This window comes from Porites lutea, chromosome 3, assembly GCF_958299795.1.
Source record: "Porites lutea chromosome 3, jaPorLute2.1, whole genome shotgun sequence".
NCBI lineage: Eukaryota > Metazoa > Cnidaria > Anthozoa > Scleractinia > Poritidae > Porites > Porites lutea.
Genome location: NC_133203.1, coordinates 24,846,215 through 24,860,178, shown reverse-complemented (window position 1 = coordinate 24,860,178; position 13,964 = coordinate 24,846,215). Strand labels below are relative to the sequence as shown.

Sequence of the window (13,964 nt, the reverse complement as noted above, 5' to 3'; positions counted from 1 at the left end):
TCGTTGCCACGGGTACAATTTTACCAAGCACGCGTAATTTCCTACCCGCTCTTAAAAAAAGCCAAGAGTGGGTTAAGGGTAGGGAGCAGGAGGGGGGGGAAGCGCTGAGTGAGGAACCCTCTCTGTCTGGTGCTGCAGTGGGTAGAAAATAAGGTTTCGTCCATGATAACAACTGTAGGCAATGCAAATGAAAAGGGCCAAGTGACCCGGAGACTAAGAACGGATGGAGAATGGGAAGAGAGACTCAGCCTCAAATTTTTAAGACCTACAACATGAAAATGAATGCTGTTGACAGGTCAGACCAGATCCTCTCTGCATTTAGCACCATCTCATTGATTTTGCTGTGGTTAACAGTTTTATTTTGTTTCAGGCACATAGGGCTGAGCATACAGAGATCGTAAGACCGGCTGGGTATTCGCAATGTGATTTTCGCGACGAAATTGTTCGGGAAATCTGTGGCTTTGAGGAGTATGGTGTTCCCCTACTTATACATAAAGTACCACTAAAAAGGAAAAGAAAACCAAGTAATGGGTCTAAAAAGAAGATTAAAAAGATGAAAATTCAGGAAAGCAATCTCTCCACCATTGCTAGTGTACCTCTTGACTGCGAAGCCGAGCGTGGAAAGACGTCTGCACCCGCAGGCAGAGAGAAGAAGCAGAAGACCACTCACGAGAGGAAAATTCAAGAAAGCAATCTCTCCACCACTGCTAGTGTACCTCTCGATTGCGAAGCCGAGAATGGAGAGACGTCTACACCTGCATGCAAAGAAAAGAAGCAGAAGACCTCTCATGAGGTGAAAGCAACAAGTCAATTGCCATGCAACTTAGGTGAATAACACATATATTATACAGACTTTTCCGCGAATTTTTCTCTATTATTTTTTCTCCTCCTGCAACGTCAGAGGTGTTTCCCCCCTCCCCATGCTACTTGGTCGAGTTCCTTAAACAACTAACCATGATGAGTTAATACACGTGGCACACAATGCACCACAAACAGCTTTGTTTTTCTTCTTCGACATTCCATGTGTACATTTGAGATGGCTTCAGAACTGGACAGGGTACTTTTCCAGGGAGAACATCTTCATGGTGTCTTGAACAGTTCACTTGGAAGGCTCAAAGCTGAGAAGTTGTCGTTCGATGAGCTACAAGAATCTATTAAGAAACTTTGTAGGGAGGATGACAATCTGCAGTTTTGAACGATTTTCAGGGGTGACATTTTAGCCAATTCAGCTGAGTTGTGACAGAGTTAAAAAGAAAATATGGCGAAGGAACATCCTCCAAAGAATTTTGCCCAAACTGCGGGAGAGAGTTTCAATGTCTACCACAAGGCGTTTTCGAGAATGGAGGAACAATTATGGTGTACTCCAACGATATGGAGTTTTGTGACAAATGTGACCAGTACGATGTCCAACAAAGCTTAAATACAACCAAATAAAACAGTGCCAGATAATTAGAAAGTTTAACTTAATTATTGCATTATTGAGCATATTAATAAAATAAAACGGGTATTTCATCTTCAACATGTTTATTGCCCATGTGGAAAAAGAATATAGCTATAATATTTGAAGCCATATGTCAGCACACGACCTATTGCCTCCCACTGAGACTTTTGAAGATCATGACGTATGCAGGGCACTTTTTCTACATCACCCAACGTGTAAGAACAGAACACTTTGCCAAAATGTTGAGAAAATGTGTCTTTGAACACCGGCTCTCACACCTTCCTCTTCCCTACCATGATCATCAATTAGTCTCCACTCAGTAGTCTCCTGTAATATCTCTGGATCTGAGAACAATTCTGTCAGCTCATCTCTCAAGTGGGTTCGGTGGACTCTCACAACTAAAGGTTCTGTAAAACAATAATAAATTGAGGATATCAATCTTGTAAAAATCGGGATTCTGTCATAGCATGAAGGCTTTCATGCAAAAGCCTATTCAAATAAGGGCGCTATGCATTCTTCACAATAGGTGCTTTTTATGAGTCATGTGACCTTGTCAATCATTAAAAAAAAAGGTGATTATACAAAATGGTTAACAGAAATGAAAAGAGCATGATGAAATTGTATGGAACAATTTAAGTCCCTGGATAGCAAGGCTATTCATGTAACCTATTAACAGTAAATGCACAATAATTGTGGCACTAAAAAATTGCTATCTTGCCTCATTAAATTTACACCTCTATGCAAATGTCAACTTAACTAATCGTGAACCAGGATCACATGCTCCACCACCCTATTTCAAAGAAAAAGATATTTTCATTGGGAAATCAAATTTAAATGACAGGTGTTGGAAACGTGCATTTGACCTTTGTGCTCCAAGGACTGACTATCATATGCAGCCATTGCCTTGGATAACCGGTGCCCAAGCTTGACTACTAGTGTGGTACCACTTTCTTACATCACATCATCAATACTTCATGCAAAGAATATATAAAGCAAATATTCAAGCACATTCTAAAGAAAAGTCGTTTTTGGTATTTCTAAGGGTAAGCAAATGTACCATTTTAATCAAAGTAATTCACTTAGGTACAATACAATACAATGCAATATTCTTTATTTAATGAAGGTGACATAATAACCCAATAGTTAGGTTGAGCGCTTATTTGAATAAATACTTGTTGCTTACTTGTTGTGGGATGGTCTGAGATTTGATGAACATCTTTTCATCCTCCACCACAAGAATAAGGTCACCATCCTCCGAAGACTCTAAAAATCTATGCTTGACTTTTGTTTCTCTCGCTGAAAGTTATCTGCTTTTGCCCTCACTAGAGACTGTTTCCTCGGGAATGTTGGACGCCATCATGATGTCTTTGGTTGACTGCATATAATTTACGTTCCTGAATAAGAGCAGGTTATCGGCCCTCATCCTGTAGTGGAGGTATGGTATCCCTTGCTCAAAGGCAAGTATCACATACTGTCTTAATTTCCCATTTGACGGAGAATTTTAGTCACCTGGAATTGAAAGTTTAAATCACTTACGTTTTTATTACTTGATGCCTTACCTAGTAGGTAAAGGAGAAGGAAATTAGTCTCAAACAGCTCAAGCAAGAGGCCCACAATGTTTGAGCAGTTTCGCAAGTGCAGGAGGCTATGGCAAATTTTTTTCAATGAAAGACCTGGGAGGAGGCTTTTAACTAAATTTAGTAACAGAGTTTGTTCAGTGAGGCTAATACGGTTAAAGGTAAAGATCATGGCTAATAGTAATATCCTGATAAAATAACTCTGTTACATTAAGTAATGTTCCACGCAAGAACAAGGCAGAGCAAATGCACGCAGTGCCGTGGGGCACTAAATGTTGAATTATTAACCCAATTAAAATAGAGCGTTTTGATTAGTCAAAAACCCAAAAAATGTGAAAAATTAGCCAAAAAATCGTTTTTCCCATACTTTTTTGGGTTTTTCTGGTTCCAGGGTCCTATTTGCTCTGTATACCGAGTTTCACTGCCATGGGAAATGGGGAACTGGTACTACGTTGCGCCTGTGTTCTGGACGTGACTGCTGCGAGGATATTTAGTGTGATGGTCAGACCCACACAGATCCAGTTCCTTTGGCCAGTCAAGGTATTCAGGTTGGGGAGTTCCCAAATAGACCATACCAGCTGTATGAGACCAGAAAAAAAAGTGAAATCCGGACTGAAGTAATTGAAAAATTTTGTGATCTGTTGAATCTTTATGTTCATGATCTCCTTCCCTCCAAAAAATGGTCAAGCACCTTTCAAATTTTACCAAATAGTAAAGGAGATTTCACTGTTCATGACAAGGTGCTGCATTCGATCGTAAAGGAATACAAGGACTGCAAAAACAAAGAAGTGAACAGTGAAATAAGAAAGCAAGCTAAAAGGATGTCCCACGCCATCAACATTTCAGGGACATTGTCAAAGAGCAAAATTGCATTTAAAGGTAGCACCCCTGACAGCTTTAGATCACAAACAGATGCAGCCCGTAACTTGGAAAGGGTCAACTACAATTCTGCAGAAAGAAGAAGGCTTTTGTCTATTGTTGCCACTGACTATCTACAGCCTCTCCTGACTAAACTGTTCCAGTGTTCAAAAAGTACAGTTACTGCTGCTAGAGTTCACGCTATCTTGTTTGGAAGAGGAGGAGTGCCCCCTGCATCTATAAAATGTTCTCGTCAGTATGTCTCACCAGAAGTTCTTGATCAATTAGAGGATTTTCTCTTAAGAGACGATGTGTCACGTCCTTCTTCTTGTCGCTGTGTGGTCACTGAAGGCAAGGAGTGCCCAGCTAGATACTGGCAGGATTCCATCAAACAATTGGTTAGACAGTATCAATTGGAATTTTTTAATGGTGTGAAGAGGAGTTACATCTATGCACACATTCCAAAGAATTTCGGAAGCAACACCATGCTTGCGGGCCTCTCCAATATTTATGAGGACTATGGGTTCTCTAATTTTGCCAAGTTGAGGGAACTTGTACAGAGCATAGCAACTGACTGCCCATGTGAGGACCTTTCAAGTATTATCAAAATGATTTCTGCTCTGCAGCGTTACCGGAAAACAAAGTTCTCTAATCAGGTGTTTTCCTTTTCCCCTGCTTTAACAAATACAACAGTCTACTGGTAGTGGTCATGACCTTTAATTCAGTTACAGGTTGACCAGAAATACAAAGAAAGAGAATTCAGGTCTCAATGTTTAGTTGAAAACAGGATGTGAGATGACAGGTGTATGTTGCATTGTTGATGCACATCCCTTAAAACATATAAGACATTTTAAGAAGACAAACATTCCACGTTAATTCACTCTAGCTGCTATTTGCTTGATTTACTTAGGTGCAAAATCACTCCACATGCCTGGAACTTTGCATGGGTCATGCATTTCAATTATGTGCCCTTGACCACCCTGATGAATGTACTGAAATGAGGACAGTGTATGACATACACTCAGCAACTGCTATTTCAAAAGCCACAGCTGAAAAACAGCAAGCTTTCAAAGATCAACTTAATGACTTCATGAGAAACTTTTGGGAATATGTTGGTCATATTCTTAGAGCAGAGCTCCAGGGTGATTACTACAGGTACAGAACCTCTTGTGTTTGGTGACGTGTGATACTTGGTTCCAGCTTTAATTATCACTGTAATATTAGTACTAGTTATAATTAACCAAAGAAATTTTGAAATTTATTGAATACCAAAGAACACCCTCTGGCACATCTACAGAGATAAGCGTCATGAATTTCTTTCCTTTTTCATTGTCAAGTTAGAGTGCTGTTTCTTACTTTCAGCTCTTTGCAACAGTTTTTCACCTGCTAGTATAATGTAGTACATCATATTGGCATGTTTCAATGGTTTTCTCTTATTTATATGTATTGAATAGAATTATTTTGGGATTCACACTCTTGTTTATAAGTTGAAAAAGGTTTGGATGTCTCCTCATTCACTTTATTCTTGGACTCGAAACCCAAGTAAAAATCACTTGGATCCTATTCATGCCTTACCATTGAAATATCATCGCAACACGTTTTCCTCCATACAATCTTACACTCCTTTTCTGCAGCAGCGTTGGTCAATAATATTGATAAAGTAACATGTGTTCCAAAGTTCTTGTTGCTTACTATTATCTTCAAAACTTGCATCATACTGACATTTGCAGTTTGAAATTGATTTTAATAGGAAATTTTAACTGACAGCAATTTTTTTTTTGTCATAGATATGTTTTGAAGAACCTCCAGCCTGGAGAAGCTGTGGTTGTGATAAATTATAAAATGAAGCTTGAACTTGGAATGCACGCAAGAGAGGCTCAACGAGACTGGTATGGGAAGCGTGGCATTTCACTTCATGGATTCTATGTCATTGCACAAGTTGCTCCTGGAGAGCGACAAATTGAGGTTCTAGATCTTTGGAGTGAAGACACCAAGCAAGATGCTTGGTTTACCCAGAGTGCCCTTGATGTTGGTTTTGAATGGATGGAGAACGTGTTTCCAAACTTCCATGTGTATTTGTTTTCTGGTAAGTTATTTCTGTGCATTAGCTCATAATGCCAAAAATCTGAGTCACAACTCCGTAAATTCGCCAAGGCAAGTCAATTCTCAGCCATGAGGGTTTTGTTCCCTAGTAAACTCTGAAATGGCTTGATCTCCTTGGTAAAGCCTCTCCACAGATTGCCATTATTAATTGGTTTCAACTAAAAACTGACATTACATATATCCTCTTCTGAAGTTCAGTGTTCTAAGAGTTTAATTTACAGAAGTGCCATAATACTCATACTAGACATGTTTTTCTATAGACAATGGACCTCACTATCACAACACAGCTGTGTTGTAATACTTGGCAGAGGTAAATGCAGCCGTTAACATCAAGCTACTAGAATACAATAACTTCGAAGCAGGAGAAGGAAAGACATCCTCGGAGACCCAGGGGCAGATAAAGGGGGCGAGGGAAAGTCTAAACGGGCGGACAAATATATATGGAACAAAGAAAAGTAAAGAACGCCGAGAAGAGCCCCTGGGGATAATGTCTTAACAGACCAGTTCCAAACGGTCGCCGCCGTTCTGGCTTCTGAATAGGGAACTTAAGATGGAGACGTTTTCGGGGCGCCAGCAACTTCAACCGGACGTGACGTCTTGATTTGTGCAATATTGCGCATGCCCTTGCTCACCACATTGCCGTTGTGCTCCCGTCGGCGACGTGAAACTGGTCTGTTTGGCGTTGTGGCGAGAACATGAGTATTTAACTTTCATTTCAATCAGGTTTGTTGCGTTTAGCAACCAGAATTTTGCAGATTATCGTACTTAAATTGTCCTTGCTTTCTTTAGGTCACATTTCAAGCTCGATTTCCAAGCTCTGTTATCTAAACTTACATCTTTATAATGTTTCTATGTTTCATGTCACAGAGTCAAGATCCAATCTGACCCAATATGGCAAACAGCAAACCGTAAGTGAGCTTTACATGGACAAAATTGTCCTACGAGCCAAATGAAAGTATTCAGACAAAAAGTATGAACTGCGATATTTTAATTGTGTGTTTTTAGCTCACTTGTTTCGTTAGAGTATCGCATAAATGAAACGTTAGTATTGAAAATTGTTTAGAATAGTGGGTAATACCACGTACTAACGTAGGAATACTGAAATAAAGTTGTTGCTGTTGTTGTTATAGTTGTTGTATGCAGCAAATGAGCATTAATTCTCTTAGTTCTTTATGTGAAGCCATATTTTCCTCTTCGGTACTCTTCCAAGGCGCCGTCCTCCTGAGTTCACTGCGATCTTAATGTTCGAATTTTGGAGGGAAGCGACGGCTACCTCTGTTCCAGGCTTGCTCTGCCAGTCCAGTCACCATCGCCCTGAAAACGTCTCTATCTTAAGTTCCCTATTGGCGCCAGAAAACTTGTCTTTTCTGGCACCAATCAGAAGCCAGAACGGCAGCGACCGTTTGGAACTGGTCTGGTAAGACATTGTCCCCAGGGGCTCTTCTCGCAAAAACGTTTTTGGGAGACCACCCACCCCGCCTGATCTTACGGTCTGGATGACTGCCTCCCCCCCCCCCCCCACCTATCTCAAGGTCTACATTTAGCACCCTTTCCTTTAAACGTAACCTTTTTTGTAGATGTCTAACAAGCAATGTATGTACACCTTTTAACAATAAGCCCTTCAACTTTAATTTAGCCATTTTCAGATTTTCATCTAATTACAGACTGTTGAATAAAGCACCTTTCTAAAACATTTACAAAAAAGTAACAAATAGACGAAAAACTCATGTTTAAGCAAGGCTGTGCACTAAGGAAAATGGAAGGAAGCCCAGTAGTCTCAACGCGTAAAATCAAGGATGCCGAGAATATGATCTGTATCAAAAGAGTGCGATTTCGTCACCACCTGAGACCAAAACTTAAACCCCAGGGGTGATTGGGCTCTGCTAGAGCACAGCCCTGTTTAACTTCTTTATCAACACAGTGCAACTTGTATTAATACAGATAAGAAAAACTGTTTCACATCTCAACAAACAAAAGTAAACACTCCTATCTATATTTTCTTAATTATTTATTTTTTTACACTTCCAGACAAATCTCAAGAAACACAATGAATCAAGGTACCGGTATATGTATTATAATGCATCACCACAGAATTTCCAAACATATTTGCATAAAGGTTACAAGGTTATATGAAGTTCTCACAACTTTCACTACTTTTTGTTTGTCAAAAAGATGTGGAAAGTGATAAAAGATAAGGTTACTACAATACTATTAATATTATGTAAACTGACCAAACTAATTTCTTCAAAATACTCCATTTTGTGCTCATAGTCAAACTATAACACAAACCCTTAATGTTCCTTCATCTTGATGCCGAAAAAAGGATAAATATTATTCATCTCAATCAGGCTCTTTTATAAATAACAAAGATCAGCACCGCTAGAACATAACCACTATACTTTATTTTCTCCCATGTGTTAATCATTATTTCAGACGACATACAAAGAACACTAGCAGAATTGCGCAGAAGGAGATTCAGAAGACAAGAAAACGGCATCATCATTTTACTGAAAGGTAAAATTCTCATAAAATTCACAGGGTAGAATTAAAACTACACAATATAAAACTATAGCAATAATTTACACAAACAGTAACTCTTCATGAATAAAACACTGCATGAGAAATAAAGTGACACAGACAAAACAAAAGAGCTGGTAATAGCTGTTGAGTTTACACAGCAACCCCCCAAGCTGCGACAATTTTAGTAGGCATGGTGCCTAAAAGTTTGGAGCTGGCGACTTGATTTGTCAAAAAGTCTCCCTAAGCAAAAGCGTTGCTTGCGAAATGGTCGCTGAGCAAACACTTCAACTTGGAGGGCTGCACACGTACAGTAAAACCCAGTATGGACTCGCACTTAAGCACACATGAATGTGTATAACATACACCCTTCAGTTGTTCCAGGATAATGCCCATAGATTTTGTCTAAATTAAATTTTCATACTTCAGAAGAAAACATGCTCATTCTAACAACACACCCTTTTCTATATCCCAAGCCACAATGTTTCACATATTATGACCCCTGCTTTACAGACAGTGGTTAACTGCAGACAATCTATTTTCATCTTCACAATAACATAAATCATAAGATGTCTATGTTACCCTCGACTGTTTGAAGCACTTATTTTGATTTTGTCCTTCATTTCCATGGTAACAAGTTCTCACGCTTTGAATTTACCTACATTTAATCATAGTGTTTGTTCCTGCCTATTTCTTCCCTTTCTCAAAAAAGCAAGGAAACAAACATCCCAAATTTTTTAAGGCAGAAAAGTGAACGCAGCTACATCTTCAAAGAGTAGAGATTAATTTTGATTTGTTTCACGTTCAAAACAAAAAGCCAAGAAACAAACAACTGGAAAACAAAAAAAAGACAAACTGAAAAATATATTGTAGCTGTCATACCTTGCAGGATTAACATGGGAGTGCTGTTTTGGCACCAAAGCTGCAAGAACAGTGAATACAAGTTTATTTGAAATCCCACCTGCCACAATTCTTGGGCTATTCGAATACTGTGCAACCAGGCTTATGGGAGTTTCTGATTTGCTCAGAAATGATAAAACACCAAGTATGTCTACTATCTCCCAAGGAAAAGTTACCACGTTAATGCAGAAATTAAATAAAATTGAGCAACATATAAACAAGCTCGACTCCTTAATAAGATTTGTGTTTGAAAAAATTCTAGAAAGGCATTTTTTGATGCCAAGTACATGTCAATGTTCAAGACACGTCTTCTGTTATCCTTCATTAAAAAACAACTAAAACTAGCTAATCTTGTTTTAAAACAGAGAATTGCCTATTTAACAAAAGCACATCAGACGACATCTTTGTCATGCACTGCAAAGTGCCTGATCAATCCCACCTCAACATCAAAAGAGAGCTTGACAATACTCATAGCTTAGAAAATTTAAACGGGTACAATATGCTATACACAATAAGAAGAATTATTCTTCCTTTACACTGAGCAAACATTATGTTTGCCAATTGAGACTTTATTAATGAGGCTGATCAATATGTTTCCTGTCCATTCTAGCACTGATTTCTTCTGGTTTTCGTCATGAAGCAGAATTTGACCTCTCAAGAAATTTAGGGATTCTTTGACCTCTTTTGAACGAGAAAAATTTTTTTGGCACCTAAATCGCCGTTGAATACAAGTTTTAGTTTCTAATGTTTAAAGTAACTACAGAATACCCTGCCTGTATCTTAAATAACTTCCAAGATGTAATTCTTTTTATCCATGAGTTAACTGTTACACTTGACCTGCCTCGTTTTCAGATCAGTTTCCTATTATACCACTCTTCTTGATTGGGTAATCAAATCGTTCCAACAAAGGTGACAAAATTAAGGAGCATTCAAAACTCATAAGAAATATGGCAGGCAGGACTTTCCCTTGTGGCTTTGCCACTTTTTTCACAACACAACTCACCTCCCAAAAATGTACTACAGAAACAATAATCACATTACCTACGTATGGTAAATAATTGCAGTTAACAGAACCCATTTTTACAGTAGATGTCTTTCATGTCTATCTGTTAATAACAATTCGTTATCATATTATCTATAGAAAACGTTTAAGTCCTGTTAGACAATTTTCACGGTATAAAAATGAGCCTTAAACACAACTTTTTTAATAATTCTTTTTCACAGACATAGGGGTACACACGTTAACCACAGCAACAACAACAGGTAAAGCAATTTATCAGTACTCCTTAAACTACTGATATCACTGTTCTCCAAACAAGTATATACCACCTTTGTCAACAAATTGTAGATCAAACTGAAATACTGAGCTAAAAATATGACTGTAAGTCATTAATAATAATTACTTTGGAATTTTCCAACAGATTCCCATGTCTCTACCAATCATAAGCGCAAGCAACTACCCCTTGGTAAATATGAATTTAGTACAATTTGATACACAAAATAACAATATGCACAGTCACATATATTGCCTTCTTACAACGTCTGTTGCTTTCCTACACTACCTAAAATAATGAACAATCTGATAATAAAAATATTTCCTACTTTTTACTTAAACCATATGAAAGATTAATTTAATATTATCCTGAACACAAGAAGAAAATAACTGCTCTCAACTAACACTCCAGTTTGAATAGACGGAAAGGGAAGAGATCCAGATTGTTTTCTTCTATAGAGTTATTCTATTTGAGTACAATGACTCAACAACTTTGTTGCAAAATGTAGGTGTTATTTCTTCAGTAGTCTCACATGAAAGTGCTCAGAAAAAAAACGTGAGAACAAATGCTTCACACTCTTGAAAACTCTTTCCTTTTACACTCATCGTCATCAATCAGAATTTCTATTTCTCAATCTACATGAAAGAAACAAGAGTATCAATAGTGAAGATAATTCTGATATACAGAAGATAGTCGTATAAATATAACAACTTTCTTTAATTTTCCAGACATGTTTTGACGGTACATCCGTCATCTTCAGTGATTCAAAATATGTATCACTGAAGATGACGGATGTACCATCGAAACATGTCTGGAAAATTAAAGAAAGTTGTTATGTTTATACGACTATCTATATTGTTGCTGCTATCTAGACCTTTTGGATATACAGAAGAATAATTTATACTTACCCCCAAGAATGTTGTCCAACATTACATGTTGAACGTTGCCTTACAAAATAAAAAAAAACACACATGAATAACCTTCCATAAATTTGTCCTGTTATTGATCAAATGCATTTTCCACTTATAGCCCTGAGGCGCTTAATTAACTCTGATGGGTATGATGCAGCATCTTGTGAGTAAACATTTTCCATACTTTTAATCACATTGAGTCTTATTTTACTCTCTCAAATTGTACATATCAGTTACATTCGTTTGTCAAATCACATACCGTAAATCCTCTATTAAGGCCCTTTTAGGGGGCCTTATTTATTTCAAGCCCACTTGATGAGAGGGGCGCTTATTTGAGAGCAGGGCTTATTTCATTTCAAAAAGGCAATCACATCACTTCTCCATAAACAACTTGGATACAAAGTGGAAATGCTCAAGTACAGGAAGATTGGGCGTCATGCAATGCAAGAATCACAATTAAATCCAAACTTGCAATTCCTAAACAAACCATGACACATCAGTCCACACGATGTTTTACAGTAGTGACTTATTAATACAGTCTGTCATTTATTAGCCACGAATATTTAACACAGCTAAAGAGGGGACTGATATAATACAGAGGCCACCTTATCAACTTTCTCTTCCTGAAAGGGAGGGGGTGCCTCATTAAAGGGAGCGGGTTTAATACACAATGTATGGTATTTCCTATTCAGTATATCTTCCAACCTTGATTACTCAAACAAAATGCCTTTTTACCACACTTGTGGCAAAAGATCATTGGAAATTCTAAGGGGTAGGGGAGTTTGAAACCAGTAATTTCCAACCAATTGGGCAGGTGCCTGGAAAACTACTTTCCCGAAATTAATGGTGCCAATTCTTTGCAATAATTATTGTTTTACATGACATCCTGAAACTTCCAAATTACACTACTTATCAAGAAACTCTTGTACCTGTTCCTGCTCACATCTTTTCCACTTGTCCTCCTTTTCACCTTCATTACAGGTAGCATTTGTCCTTCTCATAGAATCATTGCTAAGCCAATCAAGACTCTACAACTGAATTATCCAATCATTTAGTTGTTAATGAATAATATTATTTCATACCATTTACAGATAAAGGAAATTTCTATCCACTTAAACTTTCTTGTTTATATGCATTTGCATATCACCACTCACAAAAAATGTCACTTGTCACTGTTGCTAACCCAATAATCAAGTATTTTCTATTTCTACTTCTATACAGATAACAAGCGCTGTTGCACAAGGTGCACACACAAGGTAATACTAAATAAATATCTTCCTTATCCACCACTCAATTGAAATCACAGTCTCCCCAATCCCCAGGACATAGCGGAGGGTTTTGAAGTTAACTTTTTCCTACACTTGCAGCTTTTGCTAGTAATATTTTTTTTCACTAGAAAACTGATCAGACCACTAGCAAATTGTTTCCCTTTGTTTGAAACACAAGGATGATTCTAATAGACAACTGTTTCCTACTAGATATTTTTGTCACTCACAGATTGTCTAAATGAAAGCATCTGTCTCACAAAATTCAGCCAAATTAGCACATTACAAAATGCCCATTACATTAACAGAAACATAAAAATAACTGCTTAAAAGGAAGGTTAAAATAACATAACAGAAACAACAGATGCCACAGATGGACAAAACTAAACAAGATTGAAACGGATTGAAATTCGGGTTTTCGAAAACTGTTCAGCCTAACAGCTTCTCAAACTTTGCCCCTGCATGCTTCTTGCAAATTCAAAAATAATGCTCAGGAGAGATATTCATTTGTTTGTCTCAGCTCTGATTTTATGTATCACACAACAAATTTCCATACAGGGAGACTCGGCCCCTACCTCCAAGCCCGTACAGATACAATTTTTACACAAAAATGGTACCCCTTTCACATACCTTGCTTGGAACTTTGCACCCCTTTTACCTGCTGTAAATGCATAGTCCCTTCAATAGGAATCCATGACAAAAATAGGACGCTTTCGCAACTTTATAAAACCATGAAATTCATCGGTTCCACCAATGACACATTTCCCTACGCTTTCACAAACTTCACAAGTCAAATTCGTAACCTTTCATATACCTGAAGCCTGAAAAAGCTACCCTTTTGGAGCGGAGCGTCCCCGTGTAAACCATTGTAGCGAGTACCCTCGCGCAACGATGGTCACAAACTTTACTTTCTCTATTTTCAGTACACTATCTACTAAATAAGGTCCAAACTTACCACTATAACGACATTTGCACAGCGAAAAACTCATTTCTCCAAAGCAAAATAGGTACTCTATCCACATGAAGGAAAATTTTTCTCCTAAGATCGGAACCATATACCAAAGTTCCGCTTCACGTCAAACCTCATGCGCACTTCATGCGCATGCGTCATCTCGTTC

The 13,964-nt window shown here is 38.0% G+C and overlaps 1 long non-coding RNA gene across 1 annotated transcript in view; it reads right to left on the bottom strand.

Annotated features, from left to right (window-relative positions):
- Positions 1-13,964, bottom strand: part of LOC140930768 (uncharacterized) — a 162,554-nt gene extending 148,590 nt beyond the window's left edge. Inside the window, exons 1-2 of the long non-coding RNA XR_012164885.1 lie at positions 13,802-13,964; positions 12,511-12,609 (exon numbers count right to left, since the gene is read on the bottom strand). This is a non-coding gene — a long non-coding RNA (uncharacterized lncRNA). The remainder of the gene's footprint in view (positions 1-12,510; positions 12,610-13,801) is intronic.